The following is a 24,932-nucleotide window of genomic DNA, read 5'->3' as shown; positions in this document are numbered from 1 at the left end:
ACATTCAACAAACTTTTTTTGAATAGTTTTAGATTTATAGAAAAGGTGTGAGACTATTAGAGACAGTTCCTATGTACTCCGTGCCATTTCTCTTACAAACATCTTACATTACCACAGTCCATTTGTCACAACTAATAAACCAAGATTGCTACATTGTTATTATCTAAAGTCCATATTTTATTCAGGTTGCCTTAGTTTTTCTATTCCAAGGATCCATCCAGGATATGATGTTACATTTAGTCATCAAACCTCCTTAGGCTCTTCTAAACTATGACAGTACCTCAAACATTCCTTGTTTTTTATGACATTGACAGTTTAAAGGAATACTGGTCAAGTATTTTGTAATATGTCCTTCATTTGGTTTTGTTTAATGTTTCTTTTTCATGTTAGACAGGAGTTATGGGTTTGCAGGAAGAGGACCACAGGGGTAAAAGCCATTTTCATCATACCATATTAAGGGTAAATGCTATTAACATTACTTATCTCTGATGATGTTAACCTTGTACACCTTGCTGGGGTAACATTTGCCAGGATTCTATACTGTAAAGTTCTCACCCCTTTCTATACTATTTCTCACCCCTTTCTATACTGTACTCTTTAGAAAGAAGTCATAATGTGTGTACCATACTTAATGAGTAGAGAGTTACGTTTCACCTCTTTGAGGGAGGAGTATCTATACATTTCTTGGAATTTTTCAGTGTGGGAGAGCTGTTTATTTTCCCCTATTTATTTACTTATTCAATCACTAATTAATATTTACTTATTTATTGTGGATATTTGTCTCTAGAACATGGGTTGTGGGAGACAAATTTCTCACTGTTGGAGAGGGAGGTTACAGATAAGCAAGTTAACAAGGTTGGAATAAACCACATGGCTCTGGATGAGAGCTGGAGATGTTAACATGAATTCATGCTTAGCTTAACATACATACTGATGGATAGAAATAGAAGTATTTATAGATGACTATATACACATATATAATATACATACATGTATTTCCTAGCTCTGTCTTCTGAGCGGGTCTATAAAACCCCAATTGCAATGGGCATACCATGTACCCAGATCCAAGAATCTTTGGAGAAATGGCTGAGTCTAGCACTGGATAGAAAATATGCAAGATGAGGGGCACCTGGGTGGCTCAGTGGGTTAAGGCCTCTGCCTTCGGCTCAGGTCATGATCCCAGCGTCCTGGGATCGAGCCCCGCATTGGGCTCTCTGCTCTGCGGGGAGCCTGCTTCCTCCTCTCTCTCTGCCTGCCTCTCTGCCTAATTGTGATCTCTGTCTGTCAAATAAATAAAATCTAAAAAAAAAAAAAAAAGAAAAAGAAAATATGCAAGATGAGCCTGGAACATTCTACAGTGCCAAAAAGTAAGGATGTGCTCAAAAGCCCCCACAATGATAAGGGTATGTCAAAGGGACACAGAAGCCTTCAGAGCTCTCCACGGCCAAAGGTAGAACAATTTGAGCAACAAAATAAATGATGGAGTACTGGAGTATAAAAGAAGTCCTAGAGTATAAAATAAATCCTTTTTAATATCAAAACCTTATTGATATTCTCCTATATTATCTTCTAAGAGTTTTCTAGGTTTGTATTTTCCCATGTAAGCCTTAAATTAGTTTGCAAATGGGTTTGTGTGTACTGTTTGAAGTGTACATATAGTGATCTTTTCCATATGAATAACCAGTTATCCAGCTTCTTGTATGGAATAGTCCATCCTTCCCTCACTAATACGCAATACCCGCTGTCGCAACTAAGTCACATACATGTGTGGGTTTGCGTTTCAATTCTGATTTCTCGGTCTAGTTGTCTTTCTCTGCCCTTCACACATCGCTCGATTTGGTCTGCTGATTATTTTGTCTGAGAATTTTCTGTTTATATTAATGAATGAGATTAGCTTGTAATTTTCCTTTTTTATACTGTTTCTGTCTGGTTTTAGCATCAAAGTTATACTGGTCTAATAAAATGAGTTGAGAGATGAACTTTCTTAATTTATTGTCTATAAATGTGTATATAAGATTGAAACGATGGGGTCCCTGAATGCTTGCTAGAACTTACTTTGTGCATCACCTCACATGCTTTTAGCTCTACTGCAGTGACAACCAGCTTCAAACAGGTACAACCTGATGGCATCTGGCCTCAACTGCCCCACCTATCTGTCACTGTCTGTCCTGAAGCTTCTCCACTACCGCTGTGAGGGGAGCTTGGAGAAACCCCTAGAACTTGAGGGTTTGCAAACCCGGAAGTTCAAGAAAGTTAACACCCCACGGGGGAAACCTTGACAAATAGAGGATGAAAACTGGGGGATAAATGCTTTCCTCTTCCATCCTTTGAGCAAACAATGCTAAGATACATTTCCCCTAGCAGTGTTGAGCCTTACTTCTCCATATTGGTGACACCATTGTGTTGGCTGTTTCTCTTCCGTGTTTCACTTTCCTGGTTCCCCACTCCCAAAATAAAACTCTTCACTTTCCAAAATAACCATCTACACTCAAGCCCCTGACTTGGGCTCTACTTTCTGGTGGATTCTTAAGAAATATGCTTTAAAATTTCCAGTTATAAAATTTTTTCCTGAACTTTTCCTTATTAACTATTGTGTTCATTAATATTTCCAGTGATTCCCCCTTCCTGGACCTTTGGGAGGGTTATACCTCACTGACGTCTGACATTAGACCCAGCCAAGAGACTTAACACTGGTCAAAGAAATGTGAGTAGAAGCATTTGAGAAAGCAGCATGCAATTCTCTGTGCTCTCTCCCTTTCTCCATGCTCAGTTCCCCAGGGATTGGAGAAACACATATAGAGATGCAGATGTCATCAGAGAAAACAGTCTGGAACACTGAGCCCCACAACATGGGCAGCTGCCCTGGAGGGCTGTCTGCACCTTGAGCAGAAAGTAAATGTTACTGCGTCAAGTTCCTCAGGTTTTGAGGTTGTTACGACAGCATAATCTATACTATTCTATCTGATATTATTTCTATTTTAATTGAATTATGGTCAAAGAATATAATCTGTCTGAAAGCAAACTCTTAAAATTGTTGAGACAACTTTACGGCCTAATGTGGCAGATATACATAAACATTTCATGTAGGGCTTGAAAAAAAAAAGAGTATTTATTCTCTAATTGTTGCATGCAATATTCCTTTAATGAACATTAGATTAAGGTTGTTAACTGTCTTCTTTACCTTCACTGATTTTTTTATGTCCTTAGTCTATCACTTCTTGAGCGATATGTTAAAATTTCCCATTATGATAATGGATTTATCATTTATGTATCATCCTCTTATTTTGTTCCATGTTTTTGAGGCTACATGATTAATGCATACACATTTAGAATTATTTTAGCTTCTTAAATATTGTCCAGGTCCTTATCTTACTGGGCTACATTCTAGGTAATTTTGCAGTCCTAGTTTCTGCCTTACTAATTTTTTCCTCAGCCATGTCAAATCTGCTATTTAATTGATCCATTGAGTTTTAAGATTCAACAGTTCTTACTTTTTATTTTTAGAAATTCTTTTTGGTTATTTTTCAAGTCTGGTTAGTTATTTATAGTCTGTTATTCCCCAATCACTTTTTTGAGCTTCTTCTTCATTTCTTTAAACCTATTAAACTTAGCTATCTTATAGTCTGTGATTAAAAATGTTGGTTAGGGTCTGCCTTTGGCTTAGATCATGATCTCAGGGTCCTGGAATCAAACCCCACATTGGGCTCTCTGCTTAGACGGGAGTCTGCTTCTCCCTCTCCCTCTGTCCTTTCTCTCCCACCACTGTCTCTCCTTCTCTCAAATAAATAACATATACTCTTTAAAAATTTAAACATCCCGGGGCACCTGGGTGGCTCAGTGGTTAAATCCTCTACCTTCGGCTCCGGTCATGATCTCAGGGTCCTGGGATCGAGCCCCACATCGGACTCTCTGCTCGGCGGGGAGCCTGCTTCCTTCCCTCTCTCTGTCTGCCTCTCTGCCTACTTGTGATCTCTGCCTATCAAATAAATAAATAAAGTCTTTTTTTTTTAAGATTTTATTTATTTATTTGACAGAGAGAGATGACAAGCAGGCAGAGAGGCAGGCACAGAGAGAGGAGGAAGCAGGCTCCCTGCTGAGCAGAGAGCCTGATGCGGGGCTCGATCCCAGGACCCTGAGATCATGACCTGAGCTGAAGGCAGCGGCTTAACCCACTGAGCCACCCAGGCGCCCCATAAATAAATAAAATCTTTAAAAAAAAAAATTTAAACATCTGAAGACTTTGTGGACCTATTTCTTTTGATTCCCACACAATATGCTTTGTTTCCATGTGTGTTTTATGACTTTGACCATGAGCTATGAATTTTCTCAAAATTTCACCTGTGACAAGACTTTGAGCGCTGTGATGCGGAGGAGTTCCCACAGAAGATCTAGATTTAATTCAGCCAGTTACCTGAGTAGTACCAACCTAAGATCAATTTAAAATTTCTGCCTGAGGGGTATTTTTATTTTTGTTTCTGTTCTTGTTTGGCTCACACAACATATGAATTTGGACCACAGACTCAGATTTTTGGTTATGAATTCTGAAGGGATATTTATTATTTTTCCTACCATCTGGAATGACTCAGAACAATTTCCTTACTGTTTCTTTCTATGTGAACGTTTATTTCTCATTCTCCTTACACAGAGTTTTGGGGTGTACCCTTTGAGGGCCCAACTTTGTGCAGGATAATACCTTGGCTGTATCTCTTGTTCCCACACCCTGTGAAGCCACCAGAGTAAAAGCTCAAGGTTTCTAGGGTTCTAAAGACACTCTCAGGGTAAAGACACCCTTTGGTCCTTGCTCACCAGTCTCTGCTCCTACTTTCACTTTATTTTGGGTTCTTTAGAGTTCTTTCTTTTTTTTGTGCCAGTTTGGTGATACATTTAAGATTAAAAGTTGTTTAATTAAAATTGTTGCTGAAATTGTTATTTCAACTGAGATGGTCATTCACGGCATCTAATCCATTGTACTCTTAGAACTGAAACATCTTTTTCAAGGCTGGGGTTGAGATGAAGGTAATGCAACCTTGACACATACAATTCTTTGTCAACTGTTCTGGTTCCAACACCACTTGTCCTCAAATGCCCTCTATTTGAAGGGTGTGTGTTGTTTGGGAGAAAAAAACATGGCAATAAATCCTTAATTATTGCAGATCAAATGTCAACGGATAGTCTAATGCAGTAAGATAACAAGTGATTAGAGGGAAAACTATTATTAATCACAAAGCAGGGATTGTGTCTACTCAAATTCAGGGCTTTGACCAGGAAGTAGACCAGCAGCAGGCACCAAATCAGCCTCTCTATCAGGCAGATTGCAATGTCACAACTGACAGGGTATACCGTATCAGTCCAAAGTTTAAGTCTCATGGAATGGGGGAGAAAGTGGGGGAGGGGAAGAAGATGTAGGGGCATGTGTTCTTCCAGAGTTCCAGTTCCCAAAATGGCAGAAGTGGTTTAATTACTGCAATCATCTTTAGGAAGCAAGAGTGGTGATCTTGACATTTGCCTTTGGGATTCACTTCTGATTCCTGTCAAGATCAAGCATAAAGTTCTCCGTGGGGAGGAAACTAAGGACAGGAAACGGGCATACTGAGATTACTTTGAGCGTATAGAACACAGACTCAGTTGCAGTAATTCATTATTTGGGGTCCAACATCCTGTTCAGAACCTCTATCTCCACCCAATGAGGAGACAATAGTGGGCACTTTCATGACCAGGCTCCTAGAACTACTTGCTTTAATGTTTTCTCTTGACCTATCATCACCTGTGTTTTGGGTTTTACTAGACCAAAAGGCACAGAGACTGTGGGGAAGTATTGGCAACTGGAATATTATTCTCCTATCTGGGCAGGTCCAAGTCATAGACTCACTGACCGTCAGCTCTTAAACTCCCCACCAGTTGACAGACAAGCTTGGTGATGAATGAGGTGCAAAGATATGTGAGGTAAGCTAGGAGAAGAGGGAGGTCAGGAAAGAAAGTTCTAAGGAGTACTTGTCTTGTCTGGGCAGAGAAGAAGGATGGTGAGGAGGAGGGTTATGGGTAAAATGTGCCACTGAGTTGAAGCCCATGAAGAAGGGATTGAAGCCCTTGATGGGGCCTCTTCACCATGTTCTTTCTGGCTTGGCAACTACCACTCAGAAGTCCCTCAAGCTGAACACACAGGTTCAAGGAACCCTAAATGAACAACAACTCTTCTTGAGAATGTGGGTTGAAGGAAGGTCTCCGGTGGTGGCCAGGCTACTCCTCACTACCCACAGTGGCCACCACAACCTTTCCTACTAATAGTCAGTGCTGGGAGAGCACGTCCTATTTGCCTCTCTGGTTCTGTCTGCTGGGGGCCTGTGGCATCAGACTACTGGCAGCTGTGGTTCCAGACAATGGTCACAGTAGATTCTTCCTAGATCTTGCCTCAGGTTTTGCTTTAATAGGCCAAGTGGATCAAAGAATTTAACTTCTCCGCGTCCAAGAGATTCTCATATATAACGTGCCTCCATTTCTTCACAAAACAGAGGAGAGAGGAGGCACAGGGTGATGCAAAGAGCGAGACCTGGATTTCCAGGCAGTCGATTTGGCCTCTGGTCCCTGCTTTGCAACTCACCAACTGTAAACTTGGATGGGTCACCTACATTTGCTGAATCCTCACGCTCTAAATCCTACTTCCCTGTTCTCTAGTGTGGAGTTCTCCAAGAGAGGCTGGACTACATGATCTACTGGGTAGAGGGGGACAGTCTTAAAGGCTTTCTTTTTTTACTCATTTTTCATCTTTTAAAAATTAAGCTTTAATACATTTAATTTACAGATTAACACCAACACCGTCACCTGTCACGTGTCAGGTATGTTGGATGAAGCTGCTGGATGCAAAGAAGCAGTGTCAGGGGCGTGAGTAAAAAGTTTAAAAGTATCAAGAACATCACTTGAAATACAAAATATTGTTATTTGAGATTCTTTGCTGGTGTTGATAAAGAGTCACCCTGTTAACTGCGTGGCATGACTTGAGCTAAGAGCTAATGATAGAACTTTAAAATCCTATTCATGTATGGGGGTAGCAACCTTTTTTGCCAGTAGGTTTTTAGATCAAAAATGTTTAGAGACCATTTTTTTGCTGGGAGGACATGTGCATGACAAAAAGCAACACGGCACCACCATCAAGACTCCACTGGAAATGGAGGTGGACACCAGAAACAACAGTTTCAACAATGGTGGCATTTTTAATGACAAAAGACAATGAGGCACATACAACAAAGGGGCATCCGTGCTATGCAGTGTTTGTCCTAGGCCAGAGGCCAAAGGCAAAGGAGAAGAGCTGTCAACAGCCACATCTTTCTGGAGTTGGGGCCTCAGGGGAGAGTTGTTTAATGCATTCCTGGGCTGCTTACGGAACATCCTTCCTGCCCTTCTGGAGAAAGAACCAGGCATGCGCAGGATGAGGCTTGTGGGGCTTCTGCTCATGGGTGTGAAGGAAAGGAGCTCTTTGCCTAATTGCCCTAGGGGACTCCCTTCTGTGCAAGCGGGGTTTCTTTAGACAACAGCCAGCTTTCCCCTACCGACCTTTGCAGGAGTGATGTAACTGGGCCCGTGTTCTCACCTGCTCCCAAGGCCTACTCCACCACCATGGGGCCTTCCATATACCTTTCCTACGAGGCTCTCTCACAAGATACTCCTCCCTAGAGGAGCAAAATAAGAGTTTTCAGAGGATGAAGGGCCAGGGGTCTCTTTATCTCCTACTAGGGTAATTGTAGTTGTTGCAAAACTTACAGCCACAGGCAACTGTAGGTGGGAAAGGACCCTGAGCTTCTAGTTTATTCTGCTGGTCTCCATGGTTGGAGTTGAGGCTTGAAGAGTCATCATTGTCTGCTAATGGTTTGGATGGGAGCCCAGCAAATACCTGGGAGGCTGGGAGAGCTCTGCAGCTGCCTCTGTTGGAAGGTGCAGGTGGGAGTCCATACCTTCCTTCATCCGGCCCCTAGGCTCTGCTTTACCATGCCAGCAGACACTGTGTGTGGGCCACTGGCAGCCTAAGGCTCAAGGATGTGGGAGCAGGTGGGAAAGACAAATGCCAAAAGCCCTGGTGATGGAGACATGAGCTGGGCTACTGGGAATGGAGCCCTGGAGCCAGATGAATTTGGACTGAATAACCATCAGTGCCCTACTCTTCCTGGGCAGGACGACTCCGTACCCACTGACTTATGGCATTGCTCATGAATCCTCCAGAGCTGTGCTGTTCTGGAGAAGTCAGGTTTTCTGAGATGTCATAAAACTTCCTAAGGTGAAAAGAACCCCTCAAAGCTGGAAATGATAGGAGAATAGTAAGGCAGCTGAGCTAAAGGCCACAAAAAGTAAGTGGCTACATGCTGTCTCAGTGACCTAACTCTGACCATGTGGCCTTGGAGACAGAAGCCTTCAAAGCCTTGGAGCCACCAGGACTCACTCCAGGGTTCTGAGGATGCTCTGTATAAGCCAAGCTCTCTCTCAAAGGCCTTTCTGGGAATCTCATGGTGCAGGTTCCAAATGAGGGAACCCCACGGTGAGAGGGCCTTCTCCAACCTCAGGCTAACAACTCATTGTCAGTTGTAGAGTCAGTTTGATGGATTCCGAAAAGAAAAACAGAAAGACAGAAAGAAGTCAGGATGGCAGGAAGGCAGGAGGAAAAAGGGAAGGGAGGGAAGGAGGAAGGAAGGGTGGGGAAAATAATAGAAAATCTTACAGGGCATCTCTTGTTTCATAAAGCTTACACATATGCATGGGTATACTAGGTCATGACAAAACGATTTCTTACTGTGGACTGCAGTTAAAAATTTGAAAAACACTGTCCTGGGAAGACCCGTTTGTTCAGGTTGCCTTCTCCGCTTATAGCTTCTTCCATTTATTCGTTCCATTTCCACCATCTAGAACATAAACAGAGTGGACATTGTTAGCACGGATTAGAAAAGACAAATGAGTTAACCTTTCTAAACTTCATGTTTTTTACTCTCTAAAACAAGGGAACTGAGAGGATGACTGATGGCTTCTGTCTCTATGAATCTGTGAATCTCCGTCTCTCAGAATGTTCTGTGGGAGTTTGCTGAGAGTCCTCCCTTCATTTCTACCACGCTCATAACTCTAAAATATTTAAGGAGGGAAAGGGGCCCTGGAAAATGGGAAAGCAGATAGTTAGGTGGGAGTGCTCTAGCAAGTTCAAAGGGGATATTTTTACCAGGAGTGTTGCTTCTGGGCAGCTTATAATCCTCTGTCCATGGGGACCAGGTCTCTGGGAACCTCACTGGGACAACATGATCCACTCCAGCCCTGGCCCCATGGCAAGAAGGTCAGAGAATGCCATCCAGCCTCAAGGTGCGTGAACAGCCTGAAAAAAAGGGGAGTCCATCCACTGAGGCCAGGCAAGCCACCCGGAGTCTGGTATAGAGGTCGAGAGGCTAGGCTCTGCCTTTCCCCAGCTTTTGGGAAATGAAATGCACAGGGGTAACCTTAGCCTGGCACTTCTGGAATCGTCCCTCGCAGGCAGTTCACACCTGGAAGGGCTCTTTTGTTTCTCTACAGATCTTTGGGTCCATGGCACCATAGCATGGCAACTTCACACAGCAAATGCCTATGAGATGTTGTCTGATGTAACTTTGCAGAGATGAATACTGACAAAAGCACAATGTGAACACCCTCTAAGGACCACCCCCCACCCCCTCGCACTGTGAGGGGCATGAGTGAGAATATGAGAAATATGAACTTTGGGGAAAAGAAAGAGAAAATGAGTGTTTTCTGTAGAGGTTCTAGAACACGTGTCAAATTCAGTCAAGTGAGAGGAGTTAAAAGCTATTGTGTAGCGTAGGGAGGCGGACCATCACCAAAGTCTTCAAGAGAACGGGTCTGAAGAACAACCATACTTCCTAGTCCCTGGTTAGGGCGATGTAGGATCAGGAGCCAATTACTGATGACAACAAAACTGGGGGAAGTGAATGTCATGTATTCTTGATTTTCTACTTTCACAAAACAGCATTTCTAAGAAGAAAGCTGAGGTTAAGTATCTATCTTTGCTCAATATACATACAAACTCATTATTCAATATACATACAGGCCCATTATTGCCTGTCATACAGACAGTACATGCTACAAAGACCAGAGAACTGACAGTCATTTTGGCCTAGAGATGTCACGGCAGGTCTGATATGAGAGACGGAGCCAGATGGAGGATAGGGCTGCAGAGAGAGATGAGAGAGAGCAGATCAGGTATTGGGGGAAGATTGAAAAAAAACAGGTTAGGGCCAAGTGATGGGGCTCACGGCAGTGCATGCTGGGGACTCTGAAGACATCTACAATCTACAAATCTGGGTTATCTAGATGGCGGTCCAATAGGTGAAAAGCCCATGGAAATAACTGGGGTTTTTTGAGTGGCACTGTGAAACAATGGAAAGTGCAGAGAGAAGACCTGGGTTCAAGTGACTGTCACTCCCCAACTGCAAGAACCTTAACAACTCTGCCCATCATGGTACAAAAGGGAGAGTATTTTCTACTCTGCCTGACTTTGATGAACATCAGATGAACAGCTGTGAGAAGAAACTCACAGTCAGTGACTGTAGAATGAATACTCAGTAGTCATCTTCTACCACTTTTTGATAAGGTTTATTTTCGAGCTTCCAGGTTCCCTCATCTGGCCAATTAAGCACCGCAAATGTGACTTCTTCCAGAGGTTCATGGAACTTTCTGAGAATGCCCCAAGATGTCAGTTGTTAGAGAGTTCCTCTTTTTTTTTTTTTAAAGATTTTATTTATTTATTTGATGGAGATCACAAGAAGGCAGAGAGTCATGCAGAGAGAGAGGAGGAAGCTGGCTCCCCGCTGAGCAGAGAGACCGATGCGGGTCTTGATCCCAGGACCCTATGATCATTACCTGAGCTGAAGGCAGAGGCTTTAACCCACTGAGCCACCCAAGCGCCCACAGAGATTTCCTCTTATATTTTCCTTCCCATGATGCTTCGGGCAAGGGGATTCTTTCTTTTATTTTCATGATAAGCCAGGAATCCATCCATCACTAGGGTAGGACCTCCAAAGGGGCTCTTCCTTTCACCTGTTTTTCAGAATAGATGGTCCATTCCCAAGTTCAACCAGTCTGAGTCTCTTCTATTTTTTTTAACTTTTCCAGAGGGAAAGTTTCCATGAGTTTCTCTTCACGAACTGTTTCAGTGCCCCTTAACAAATTTTGCATTTTGAAGCTTCTTCATTCTGCTTACCCTCAGTCCATTTCTCTAAATCCACTTATTGAGAGTTTGAGAGGGGCCGATTATCATATAGTCTAGCATAACTGTTTCATAAATGGTTCAGAGCCTATGGTACCAGCAGACTGGTACTATCCTTCACTGAAGAGCTACGCCATGTTGAGCAAGCCATTTAACCTCGCTATGCCTCAGTTTTCCACCTGTTCAGCTTGTCCCTCTGAGCCATGTTTCCTCCCCTTTCCAAAGGAGCTCGCTAAATGCTGGACGGCTTTGGGGGCATCTTCATTATAGAATATTATGTTGCAATGTCTGTTTCTTTGTACATTCCTCCACTGGACAGTGAGCTCTAAGAAGGTGGGCACCACATCTTTTTCATGTCTCGTCTAGCATCTAAAGTGGTGCCTAGCACATAGCCAAGGAAGCGCTGTAATTCCTAGGCAAAATTTCCTATGGCATGTTTTCCCCCTCTACCTACAATTCCAGGTCTCATGGTACACTCTTTAACTTCTCTCTTCTCTTCACACCAGTGTCATATGGGACGGATGGCGGGGGCCAGGGCCCAGGGCAGCTGAGACTAAGCTCGCTTCGACGAGGTTTGCGACGGAGGTTTGCGCAGAGAGAACCGACGGTGCCCGCGACAGGCGCCCCCAGCCCGGCAGATGACCACGTCCCAGCCGGGTCTGCCCAGGTGGGGGTGACGCACCTGGGAGAGGCGTCCGCGCAGGCTGGGTAGAACCACGGCGGCGGGAGGTGGGCGAATGCAACACGGATTAACGCGGGCACAGCGTGGATCTGCACACACATAACCACGCAAAACTCTCACGCACCGAGGACAGAAGCAAGCCCCGCCCTGTGCACCGCAGTCGCGGAGGACCGCCCCGGGCAGAGGCTCCCGGTGGTTGATTCCCAGTCAAGATGGTTGCAGCGCCTCCAGCGCTCTCGCCCGGCGAGGCAGGTCTTCTGGGCCGGGCCACGGGAAGGGGCGGGCCCGGGGGGCGGGGACTAGAGAGGGGCGGGGCCAGGTGCTGGGCTGTCTCTGCTTGTCAAAAGGCAGCTGCCGAGCGGGAGGCGCCGGGAGCGCGGAGCAGCGTGCCCACCCGCCGGACCAGGTGCGGAGCCGGGAGCCGCGGGGAAGGGGGTCCCGCGATCGGGGTTGGGTCCGGGGGAGGGGCGTCGGGGGTACCCGTCCTGAGTGCCCGGGTGCAAGCACGAGAGTCTACATCGCAGGAGCAAACTTGGCTCCTGAGATCCGGGCTGTCGTGCCATGAGGCTGAGGCACTGACGGGACAGTGAGGTCTGAGGAAGAGCTAAAGTCCGTGCCAGGCTGGCGAGAGGAGCAGCGACCTCCTCGGTGCTCAGGGAGTTTAACACACGAATTCTCTGCTAGCACAGCTCTCCGCAACTTGGGCAACAAGAAGCATTTGTTTTCTTCCTCTGTTGGGGAGCCTTGGCGTGGAGTGGAGGGGTAAGAAGGGGAGACTGGCTGTCGATGGTGCTGAGGTCTCCTGGAGGTGGGGTGCGTGTGGCCTTATCATCTTCTAGGACCTATGTAGGGTCACCTGCGATGGTGGAGTTGGATCTTTTAAGTAGAGTGGTGGTTTTTTTTTTCTTTCTTTCTTTTCTTTTCCTTTTTCAACCACCGATGATTTTAGACCTAGTTGGCCCTAATGCACTGGATTTATTTTTTCAGGAGAGCCCATCCATAGATGTTGAGAGGAACTTAAGGACAAACCTCTCATTGAGGAGGGGGGCTCAGGGAGTATTTCTGTTTGGAGAGTGAAGGGTCCCACATCTGTGAGTGGTGGGGGAGAATTCAGGAGAAGTAGCTGGGAGAGAATAACATGGGTCTGGAAGGAGCAGTGGACACAGCCCCCCTCCCCCATGGACCACTGAGGCTGAGACCCAGGCTGCCTGGGCTGGGAGAGCACTGAATCTCCCAGCACAGGCCCTTCCCGCATCTCCTCCTCCTCCTCCTCCTCTTCCTCCTCCTCCCTGCGGTGAGTGAGTCAGCCTCCTGTCTGGGCTCAGTTGCAGCCAGAGGGGCCGGAGCCCAGGCAAGCAACTGGGCAGGCATTTTCTGAGCATTGCAGAAGCTCTCCTAGGCAGAGTCAGTGCCACTCCAGCTCCCTGCTGGAAGGCTGTCTTCCTCGTGGCCCGTGGCGGCCACTCCTGTGACGGGGACACCTAACACAGCAATGATTATGGGATCGCTGTGGTATGACTGTGAAGAGATTGTGGATTTGTGGTAAATCCACATCTCTTATCCTTCTCCAAGGATCAGGAGGTACATCCCAGTTCCATAGACTTCCAGCTTCTCATTCCATATCTGCCTAGTGATCTTGTAAGTGGCCCATCTCTGTTAATAAGGTGGGTGTGCACAAGAATTCAGGAAGATTCTAGGACTAGGGAAGCCATGGCCTTGTCAAAGAAAGTTTTAAGCCAAGCTGGCAGGGTGGGGTGTGTGTGTGTGTGTGTGTGTGTGTGTGTGTGTGTGTGTGTTGAGGTGGAAATGAATAGTCTGGGCACAGGAACCTCAACTCTGTGACCTTCGAATGTTGTGTATTGGGGGAGGGGGGCTTCCTTGTCCCTTCTCTGTCCAAGTGCTGGAGGAGATTGAGGATCCTTCTTGAATGGTATGCAGCCAGACCAGGAGGTAGTAAGACTGTAAATTTCTCTCTGGCTTTTGTTTTGGGTAGTTCAGATCCTTGAGCAGAAATAGGAGTCTCTGAGTCCGATGCCTCCACTCAGCAGCCTCTCTGGACCTGTATGAAATGAGCCCACAACCATCTGTGGTGTGGGGCTGACTCAAATTGCAAAATGCTGGGGATTCACAGTCTGTACTCTGGCGGGGTCCCATGGCTTCAGTTTGGTTATTCCCTCATTAGCCACAACTTGGACCTTTTCCAGGGTAAAGAATAAGAAAGGAGGGAAGAGAAAAAATGTAGGAAATGAGAAGAGTGAGGTAAGAAAGGAGGGAAGGAGAGTTAGGAAGCTTTCCTGAACCCTCACAGCATGTTGGTCAAGGGCCTCCTACTTTATTTGTAGAAACATTGTGGAAGGTCTGGTACAGTTTGAGGTGCCCTGGTTATTCGTGTTTGTGGTTTCTCAGTCTTCTTCCCATCCCACCTCAGAACTGAACTCCTTTGGGGATTAAGTTCCGGAGGTAGCACCAAGAGGAACCCCTGGACCCCCACCCCCCAATCTCAGAGCAAGTACCCAGTTTCTGAAGCCAGTGTCTTCCATGTTTGGCCTGGGGCTCAGGGGCCAGACCAAATAGTTATCCAAGCAGGAGACAAGCTCCAGCTCTTCATTTCTGCACCCCATATCCTTAGGAGACAGTGGCCAACTCGACTGAGATCTGTTTCTGGAACCTCTGCTAGAAACCTGCTGTTGTCTTTGTCTAGCAGTTGGGTTCTGGTGGCTGGAGGGACAGACTCAGGAGCACCGAAAGTCTGAGCACAGATGATGGTCCAGTTTGTTGCTGGACAGGATGAGTTCTAGCCCCCCAGCTTTCTGTCGCTGCTGCAAGTCTGTTTTAGATGCAGGTAGAGGGAAGGGAGGAAATGACAAGGTTTGGTTAAGAGACTCTGAGGCACCCAGCTTGGTGCTAGGCCCTCTGAGGGATGACAGGAAGCAGAACCCATCAAATTGGGCCTTTTCCCTGAGATGGTGTGAGCACCAGGAGGGGCAGCTGTTCTCAGCTGTCTCCTCACTACCATCCCGTTCTGAGAGGATCCAGCTGGGCAGAAACTAGCCTGACTGTCACTCTGGACCACAGGGCCTTGCTTCCAGTCATGCTTTTCTCTAATCCCCTCTTCACCCTGTCCTGCATCCATGCCCTCTGGGTGAGCTAGAGACAGTGACCATATAATTTACTGTCCAAACTGGGAGACTTTGAGTGTGACAGGGGTGTTGTTGATAAGTTATGTCAGGACAATGGACACACACTGCAGCTGTCGAGGCCTCACTGGGACATTTAGTCATTCTCCAAACCCAGCGGAGGTCGCACTGGTAAGGGGAAGATGGGTAGGAGTGGGTGTAACGAGGAAGAGAAGGTGGGGGAATTCCTTCATGGTGAAGGGAAGACGGAGGTAGCTTAATTCTGAAGGCAGCCCCAAATAGCCCACCTTGTTCCCTGGTACTAATCAGCCAGTTCTAGGCTTCTCCTTGAGGTAGGACTGCCCACAGCCAGCCTCTCCTACCTGCCCGCCACCCAACCTACCACCTGCTTGTATGACTTCCCTTCACCCTTGGCTTATGACTGGCTTCACCTTTGGTTTTCCTGCCCCACCCCTATCTCAGATGGGGACAGAAAGGCCTGCCAACTCCCCTTCAGCTGCCCCTGGGGGAATTGGGATTCACAATGGAGCCAAGACTTGGCCTTGTGCTTCCTCTTCCCTCTTCCCCCCTAACTGCAGCCTCTTCATTTTGTCTCTCCAGCTTCCCAGATCTCGGGGGGCCACATCAAACCACAGGGAAGTCCAGCTCCCAAGCGGGTAAACAACAAGAAGGGGAGGTAGTCAAACCTTGCTTATGTGGATAAAGGGTACAGGTCACTTGCAGTCAGTTTCTGGGGAACTGGTGAACAGAGTGGAGGTCAGAGCCAGAGAGAAATCGCTTAGCAGGAGATGGAGTCAGTCCCCCTGGACGCTGGAGTTTGCCTGTCTCCTCTAGTCTGACTATTGGGGAAATGGTCTAGGGCGGGGACAGACTGTTCTTGCTCAACCCAAGCTCCAAGCGTTGGTGGCAGTGACTGTATTCTGCTGCAGTGACATGTAGAAAAGAAACTGCCTCCCTTCTGTGTTCTTGGTCCTCATGGTCCAAATGCTCAGGGTGGGCTCCCTGGAGAATCCTCAGGGGGTCCAGCATGAGAGTGACCAGGGAGCCCCACGTGGGGGCAGAGCCTCATCCTTAGGGTATCGGTACTTACCACTCTGGAAGGAAGGAAGCTGTTTTCATCACCAACAAATGAAGAGGACAGGTGGACACCTCTTGGGAAGTCCCACACTTTGAAGCGACCTGTGGGGCCAGGGAAGGGAAGAGAACCCCTGGGCTGGAAGGGGAAGAGGGGGAGGCTGATCCGCAGATGGCAAAATTGAGAAGCAGAAGCAGCAGGCGCTAGGGGCATCTAAGCGTGTGTCATGCTTTTGTGAACCTGCCCTGCAGGTCCCGTGCCAAAGAATAGGCTAAGTAGTGTTTCCAGAACCAGATGCCACACAAAGTCCTCATTCTGCACTGGGGAGAGTCCTGGTCCTGAGTAGGGTGTGGCAGCTAGACCAGCGGGCAAGTGGAGTTTGGGCAGGACCCAGAAGCCAGTTCCTGGGAAGCTGCTGCCTCTCACTGGGCTTCCGACCACAGGTTGAAGCTTGGAAGTGTTGCACAAGGTGTGACATTCCAGGCACTGCAGGGCACCTATGAGGCCCAAGGTTTTGCTAGTGATACATCTAGTGTGTGCCACCTGCTGGCACTGGGGATGCAGCTCCAGGAACATCTACTCTGAATGCTGAGCTCAGTGGGACCAGGGCTGTGCCAGGTTCATCATGGCATGTGTGGCCTCTCAGAGCTCCCACAACCTTGTGAGATAAGAGCCACTGCTATGCTCCTTGTACACAAGGGAAACTGAGGCTTGGGGAGCTTGAGCAACATGCCAAGGTTCCATAGCCAAGGAGTGGGACAGTCAGGACTCACACTTGGATCTGTCTTACCTCCACAGAACCCTACCAATTCTGCATTCAGTGGGAAGCCACAGGGCATCAAGTGCCATGCTTTGTGCATAATAGGCCAGCAATAAATGTTGGTGAGTGGCAGGGTTAGGTTTACTAACTGGTTTGAACAGGTTGACCTGGGTGCAAGCTCATTTTGCCCAAAGGTTACTCTGGGGACAGTGGCCTCTCAAAGGAGTCTCTCTCTGCCAGCACCCGCAGGCCTCAGGGCCTCTCCAGTAGTAGTCTTGGGTACCTAACTTGGGTAAAAACAGATGACAACAACTTGAGAGATAGCAAGCTCTGGGCAGAGAGTTTGCATGGGATCAAATAAGATTTGAATGGTCTGGAAGACAAGTAACAAACACTCTGTCAATTTCAAACAAGCCACTGTATCGATAACCTACTATGTGCTATGGGCACCAAGGAAAGGTCATTGTCCCACTGTCCCGGAAGCTAAGCTCATCCCTGTTTACCATTTCCCCACCTAGCCACCCCTTAAGGAACACTCCTGAAGCTAGCCTACCTGTAAGGAGAAATGGACTCTAGCCGCATGTGTCAGCCTCTGCCAGGCACTGTGCAATTTCTTATCTCCTTTAATCTTGACAGCTTCTGCTTGGGGGTAGCTGCTATCACTCTCTCCGGCATGTATATGGGAAACCAAAGTGGAAGGAGATGCGGCAGGCTGCCACGCTGCATAATTAACCCGTGACCATGGCTCTGCCCTACTGGCTGATGCTGGGCCTGGCCAGGCCAGCCACCCTCGGTGCCAGAGCCTGGAGATGGGGGGAGAAGGAAGAAAAAGTGCTTAGCCCACCCTTCAGCGGGGGCCTCCAAGGTTCTTCGGCATACCACTGAAATGTTAGGCAGTGCTATCAGAAGCTGTGCTAGCAGCCTCGCGGAATATGAGGAACACAGGGTTGGGGTTAGGCGCTCCTGGGTTCAAATACTGGCTTTGTCACTTTCTAGCTCGTGACCTTGGAAAGGTTTCTTAACCTCTCTGAATCTCAGGTGCCTTATCTGTGAACTGAGATAAGGACAGCTCCCTTATGGAGCATGTGTGGGGACTAGAAATGATGTAAGTAAAGTGTCGGGCATGAAGTAAGCCCTGGAAAAGCATGGGCACATTCAGTAGATACTGAGGGACTACTGTGTGACAGGAACTATTCAAGATACTGGGAATTTAACAGTGAGAAGTAAAGAGTCTTGTGGTTATTCTCAAATCTACTAGACCAGAAGCTCATCATTGTGAGAGGTACCTTTAGAATCCAAGAATGGCTGTCTTGGTACCTGGCTGAACTCAGATTTGGTAAATTTCTCTTCCTGCCATTTGTCGGCTGATGAGCTTGGGAAAGTTATTTAGCTTCTCAGGGACTCAGAGTCTTCAATTCTTTTTATCATACACACAATATACTTATGTATAGATTAAAGGATAAAATGGTATATGTGTATTTTATATATATATATATATGTCCTGTTCACATCACCTAAATTCGGAATGGAACATCGGTAGCACCTTAAAAGCTCCCATTTCTCTCCCCATTTGCATCCCCTTCCTCCCTCTCCACCCCACTAATATTTTGAATATTCGTTAGGTATTTCTTCCCTTTTCTTGTTAAGTCATCATCTATGTAAGCTTTACAAAGCACTGTATTATTTGCCTTTGCATGTCTTTGGAGCTTACCTCCGCTCATGCTCTCTGCGATGTAGGTCTTCCCTCCACATCACGTGTCTGAGATTCGTCCATGTGGACGCACGCAGAGTTAATTAGTTGTCCCTCAGCGTCGTGTCCCTGGTAAGGATGTGCCGCAATGTGTACATCGCCCCTTGTGGGGATGGATGTTTGGGTTGTTTCCAGTGTGGAGTTAATCATGGTGACACTGCTGGGAGGGAACATGTTGCGCTGGTTTCCGGGGGGCGGGGAAGGGCTGGCCTGGGGGTAGAGCTGCTGGGGCGCAGGGAACACGGTGGGGCCTTGCTCTACAGTGCCAAACCCTTTTCCACAGTGCTGGTACCAAAAAGCCCTCCTCTCATAGGTGAATAAAAGTTCCCGTTGTTCCCCATCCTTTTCAACACCTGATATAGACTTCATTTCTAAAATGAAAAAGTTACACTGGAGGAGTTTCTAAAGTCCCTTTCGGCTATGGAAATGGAATCAACTTCCCGGCTTTTGTGTCCATCCGTCGATGTGTTGTACACAGCTGGCCTCAGCCTGACTTTGCACACGTTCTCTGCGTGCGGTTGACACCTTCCTTGTTGGACATCCAGTGACAGTGAGGGAGGGGTCTCGCGGCTTCACATCCATCCCAACCCTTGGTGTTCTGTTCAGGTCAACCAAGAGCCTGGTGACGGTCAGCACATACTAGGTGGCCAATTACTACCCACCGAATTACATTTTGCCGAGGGTATTAGGATGGTAGATTTTTCCTGGCCATTGATTTTGAGAAAAGGACATGGAAATCTCAGAACTCTGTGCTTATTAGCTAATCAGAGTTCAGGGTGCTGGGGGCTGAGATGAGATTTACATCTGTCCAAGGCCTTTTGAACATCTGAAGGCTCCAGGTGAAGTAAACTGAAGACTAATTGTTGAACATCTGGCCTTGATCTTTGACCCTCTGACTTGTCCAGTCTGAGTGGGGAGAACAGGTTAGGGTGCTCTAGGATTGGGGTGGAGAGAACAGAGGAGGTGTCCTTGGGAAAGGAGCAGAATGCCCACAGAGAATCCTTTTCCCTTCCAAGGTTGAAGAATCTTCCTGGAGGTGCTGGGTTGAATAGGCGTTAGCTAGACCCAGTGTCCCAGCAGCAACACTAACAGCTGCTGCCCACTCACCCAGCCACCCACAAAAGAATGTGGCTGCCTGGGCAGTTGCATGGGCCACCCCAGGCCGCAATCCTGTAATTACCCATCTAGTCTGTGCCTGTCAGCTCCAGGGGCAGGCAAGGGCCTCTGCCCTGGGCTTCGTCTTGGTCACTAGGCCCAAGCTGGGCTCGGTAGGGCCCCACCTAGTCTTCAATCACCTCCCACCCAAACCCTGCCCTCTTGTCTCTCTCTACACACACCAACCTTTGACCTCTGTGAGGCTAACATATCATATAAAAGCTGACAATCATAATAAACCAAGGGTTATTATAACTTACACATTCCAGGCACCGTGTTAAGTTTTTTCATGCATTTTCTCATGCATGCCCCTCAATAATCCTATGGGGTAGGTAATATTGTTATTCCCATTTTATAGAAGAGGAAACTGATGTTCAAAGAAATTAAGGGGGCGGGGGTGCCTGGGCGGCACAGTTGGTTAAGTGTCCAATTCTTGATTTTAGCTCAGGTCATGATCTCAGGATTGTGAGATTGAGCCCCATGTTGGGCTCTGTGCTCAACATAGAGTCTGCTTAAGTTTCTCTTTCCCTCTCTCTCTGCCCCTTTCCCCGCTCTCTTCTTTCTCAAATAAATAAATAAGTCTTTAAAAAAGAAGAAGAAGAAGAAGAAGAAGAAATTAAGAGGTTAAATTTCTTGCCCAAAGTCATGGAGCTCCTAAGTCAGAACCAGAACTTAAATCTAGATCTTCTGAAGTCCAGAATATCTGCTCCTACTTCACCTGCCCAGGATTTGTCCTGCACGGTGTCCCGGTTGTTCAACTCCATCTTTTCTCCCCGCTTCCTGCCTGAGGAGGGCTGGTAAAGAGGCAGTAGGCGGTGTCAGTGGAGGGTGAATGGGACAGTTCCAGGCTGGCCAGGACGATGCAGGAAAACACCTTCGGGGCAGAGTTCTTTGTTCCAAACAACTCTGAATTTCCGGACTTCTGCCAGGGGTGGGAAGGTACCTCTGCCCAGCTATTTGGCAAGCACACCGACATCTTGGGTGCCATGATGTTAAGAAGTGGGGGATGACAGCCTCCGGTAAAATTCCATTATAATGAACTCCGTAGGAGATCTGAATGGCTTTGTTGAGATGAAATTATGTTAACCACACTGCCACAGAAAACTGGAGCCCGAGAACCCAGAGGGAAAGTGGAGCTAATGTGCCATTAGGTATCTTTTAGTAAAGTTCCGAAAAGTTTTGGAACCTAGAAGGCGAAGGAGTGTCAGAGACACCCCTGGTTCTTTCTAGAACGCCAAGCTCCTGGAGGTTCGGGGTAGGGTTGGGAGGGGAGAGCTCTGTGCTCAATGGAACCTGACAGGACTGAGCCTATCTGTTCAATGGTCCATGTCCCCGCTGTGTCGCAAGCCCTTGAGAACAGGGCTGGGACCCGTCTCGGAAGTGTCTCAACTCTACACAATACTTAATTTATCACAAATATGCTCAGTTGCTGTTTATTGGGTGGAAATATGTTTCTAGGTAGACTGGGACCCCTGAGCTAGAAAAAAGAGTTTAAGGGCAAGTGCTTTGTGTGATTAAAGCATTGTAAGAAGCCAGCCTACAGTTCAGAGGGCTTGTCCCTGGTTGGTTCCTGAACTGAACCAGTCCGGCATAAGAACTAGCATTAGCATTCCTTGAGCGGGCGCTGTGCTGAGCACTAGACACACAATGAGGTAGCTATTGTTCTTTTTCTCCTCTCACAGGTGAGGGAACAGGAGCGTAGAGAGCTCTGGTCACAGGTTCTAGGATGCAGCTGGTGGGGGTGGGGGCAGGTGGGAGGCAGGGTTTGCGCTCACGTAGGCTGCGTGCACAGCCTGTTCTCTTACCTGTGAGGCTGGAGGGCTGCACCCCCCAGGGCCAGGGGCATGGAGGGCACAGCCTGGTCCAGAGGGGTAGCTCTACCTCAGGCCAACAGGATGGCCTCCGGGACTGCAGCCCTGTGTGGCCAGATTATACGATTTTTTAACAGGAAGCTGGACATCCAAAAGTAAAATCTCTCTATTTTTCAGAGACGTTGACAACTAATTTAAAAAATTTATAATGACCAGTGGTGATGATGGGGATGGCACACAGCACCCAGTCATGGCCAGGTTTAGCCCGTGGGCCTTCAGAGTGTGTTCTGGTAGTTTCTTTCTTTGAACACGTGACTGTTAGACAGAACAGGACCAGGAAGGCCCTTGTTGATTGAGAACCCCTCCCTAAAGGCATGCTGGCTCTCCAGAGGCCCACTTCCCAGCAAGGCAGAAAACTTTATAGGGACCAAGTGTTTCTTTCTGGAGAGTTACCAGTCTAATGATCACCCATGAGTGAATCCCCTCCCCGCGGCCCCACTCTGTATCCCCATCAGATATTTTCCCTTAGGTGTTAGAAGGAAAGTTTTCGGTAGAGAAATCAAAAAGAAACTAATAGTCAAGCAAAGGGATTTTAGGAAAAAAGAAAGGAAGGGAGGGAGGAAAAAAGGAAAGTAAGTGGTACTTGGGGCTTGGGCTTGGTAGGCAGTGAATGACATGGATGCTGCAGTTTGGGCTCTCTGGTGAGGACCTTGGGCTACCGGACAGGGCTATGCTCTCACAGCCTTGGACTTTCACGACTGAATTTCATCCTTTTAAAACCTGGAGGGAATAATTGTAAATTAGTAACTAACATTTTTGTGGAGTATCACAGTTTGTATAAAACCCTTTATTTATTTTTAGATTTTATTTATTTATTTGACAGAGGGAGAGCACACAAGTAGTCAGAGAGGCAGGCAGAGAGAGAGGGAGAAGCAGGCTCCCCAATGAGTGGAGAGTCCAACGTGGGGCTCAATCCCAGGGTCCTGGTATTACAACCTGAGCCAAAGACAGATGCTTAACTCACTGAGCCACCCATGTGCTCCTAAAACCCTTTAAAAATTGATCTCAGCTGCTACAGCAGTGCTATGAGGGGCAGATGAGTGTAGAATCCCCTTTTCCAGACTCGGTAAAGGGACAGTGTTTTCTCTTTCTTCTTCCTTCTGTTCCATCAAAGAAAAGTAGCCACGGAGGATTGAAGCCCAGTGGGCAGGCGGCACTGGGTTCCCACAGGCCTGCCCTTCTCTGCTGCCCCCACTCCTCACCTGGGGTTATCCCACCTAGGGTCCCCCCTCCCTGAAAATCCTACTCCAGGGGGAGTGTGAAGGGAGCATGGAGAAGGCCCTAAGCCAGTGGGTGGCCTGTGGCCAGCTTCCTCCCCAAGCCTGCCCCCACTGCCTGCCACCTGGAGCTATTGTTCCTAAAGCTGGGCAGAAAATAGCTCACTCCTGGGAATTATTTTTGTCCCTGTTAAACTTCAAACCTGAGCCTCCGAAGAGCCTGGCTGCAAGGTTGTTTTTCAGGTCAGGGGGAGCTCTGGCAAAAGTAAGGGGGGGGTGTGTAGGGGAAGCGGTAGGTGGAGGGGGCCCTCCCCTCCCCCTTCCCCCCCCCCCCCCCCCCCGGGAGCAGAGATGGGCCCCAAAGCCCTGGGGCTTGTCTAGCAGGTGCCTGACTAACAGCAACTCTGCGTAACTGAGGGCAGGCTCTCAGCTGCCCCATCAGGCACCTTTTCCAGGGATGTTTGCTGCTGCGGAAGCATGTTGAGTGAAAGCATTGGCAATTCTGTCCCCTGGTGCCGAGGCCCAGGTGGGGAGCAGACCCAGCCCCAGAGCAGCTGGGGACTGCCGACAGACAGCTGACCACTGAGGAAGGAAGGAGGTAGTTCTTCTGCAGACCCCGGCTAGCTCTTCCCAAGCCCTGCAGCACCCCTGAAAGGGACTCTGTGTAGCAAATCTGTTCCATCTTTGCCCCTGGGTGTCCAAGCAAAACAAGGAAAAGGAAGATGGCCAGTGGATAGGGCAGTGGGAGGGGATTACAGTTTGGAGAGGGTTCAGGGGTTAAGACAAATGCAGCTATTTCCTACCACTTTGTGGCTCTGGGGAAGAATCCTCCAGACAGATCTGGCCGTTTGGGCCTGGAACTTTGGAACAAGGCTCTCTTCAGCTCTAGGTCTGAGGGAATGGCTGGCTGGTGCTGCTCCCAGCAGCGAGCATGGACATTTCGACCCAGGTTACGGGCTGCCGTGTGCCCACACGGGTCAGGGACTTTCCTCAGGTGTCCGTGGTGTGAGTTGTTTGTGAGCATTGTGTATCTGTAGCTGATGCCCTTCCTTAGAGCGCGATTCCTGGCAATGAGGAAGTGACCTTGTTGACCAGGAGAGAGAGCGATGAGCCAAGTGGCTCAGCAGAAGTGGGTTTGGGGATGGGGTGGCCATGTGCCACTCTGCTCTCCCCGTGCCCAGCAACCATATCTGGCCACCCCGGACAGATTGATGCATTCAGTAGAGATTGAGCCAGTGACGTGTGGCTGAGCTGTTCACCAACATCCGTCTGCTCTTGCTGAGCCTTCTGTTCTTTCTTTGGTTTTCTCTCAGAAAACATCTATCTTCCTATTCAGCTGGGCTGAGTTTTCTAGAGCTCTCTCCTTTATCTTTACCTTTCAGCTCAGTGGTGGTAGTCCTACACCAGGGGGTAGAGGATTTCCCCCAAAGGAGGATGAGGGGGGTGGCTCTGGGTGTGCACCAGCTAGGACCACCACTCTCTGAAGAAGGGGCCCACTGCTTTGCTGGCCTTGGGGCCCTTTCTCAATAAACCAGTGGGAGAGAGACCTATTTTTATTTTCTGCTCAACACTCAAGCTCTTCTCAGGTTGGAATGGGAGTCGGATAGGAGTCTGAAAGTCTTCAGTTTAAATATCATTATGATAATTTGAAATTCCTGGTAGTCACGATTCAGTGGGTTTACTAGAAGAAGGAGTCTGTAGAAGGAAGAATGGGGGACACTTCCTATGCTGATGAGTGTGGTCAGTTGGCTCCTCTCTTCCTGGCGGCCTCCCTCTCTCCCGCCATGTAGAGCTAGCCTCTCTGTCTCTCACATGTCCTTTCTCCTTTTGCTTCTTGAGCTCTGCACAAGAACTGTCTGCCCAGAACCCTCATTAGCCTTTTACCACTGAACTATGATCCTTCCTGTCTCCGTTGGCAGGCTGATAAGTGACCTCCCTGAAGAGCCTTCTTGACCTCATCAGCACAAAGCCTGGGGCTCTCCTGCATGTTCGTGTCCTGTGGGCTTGCCTGTACGGTAGCATGGATCCTACCCACTTGTCCTTCCTGTTTGTCCCCCTCCA

At 47.8% G+C, this 24,932-nt stretch overlaps 1 protein-coding gene across 1 annotated transcript in view; it reads left to right on the top strand.

Annotated features, from left to right (window-relative positions):
* Window positions 1-12,232: 12,232 nt before the first annotated feature.
* Window positions 12,233-24,932, top strand: part of VDR (vitamin D receptor) — a 54,087-nt gene continuing 41,387 nt past the window's right edge. The window contains exon 1 of the mRNA XM_032348002.1: window positions 12,233-12,312. The gene's annotated coding sequence lies outside the window, so the exon portion shown is untranslated. The remainder of the gene's footprint in view (window positions 12,313-24,932) is intronic.

The sequence above is a fragment of the Mustela erminea genome, chromosome 6 (assembly GCF_009829155.1).
Source record: "Mustela erminea isolate mMusErm1 chromosome 6, mMusErm1.Pri, whole genome shotgun sequence".
NCBI classification, from domain to species: Eukaryota; Metazoa; Chordata; class Mammalia; order Carnivora; family Mustelidae; genus Mustela; species Mustela erminea.
This window is presented reverse-complemented; position numbering and strand designations above follow the sequence as displayed.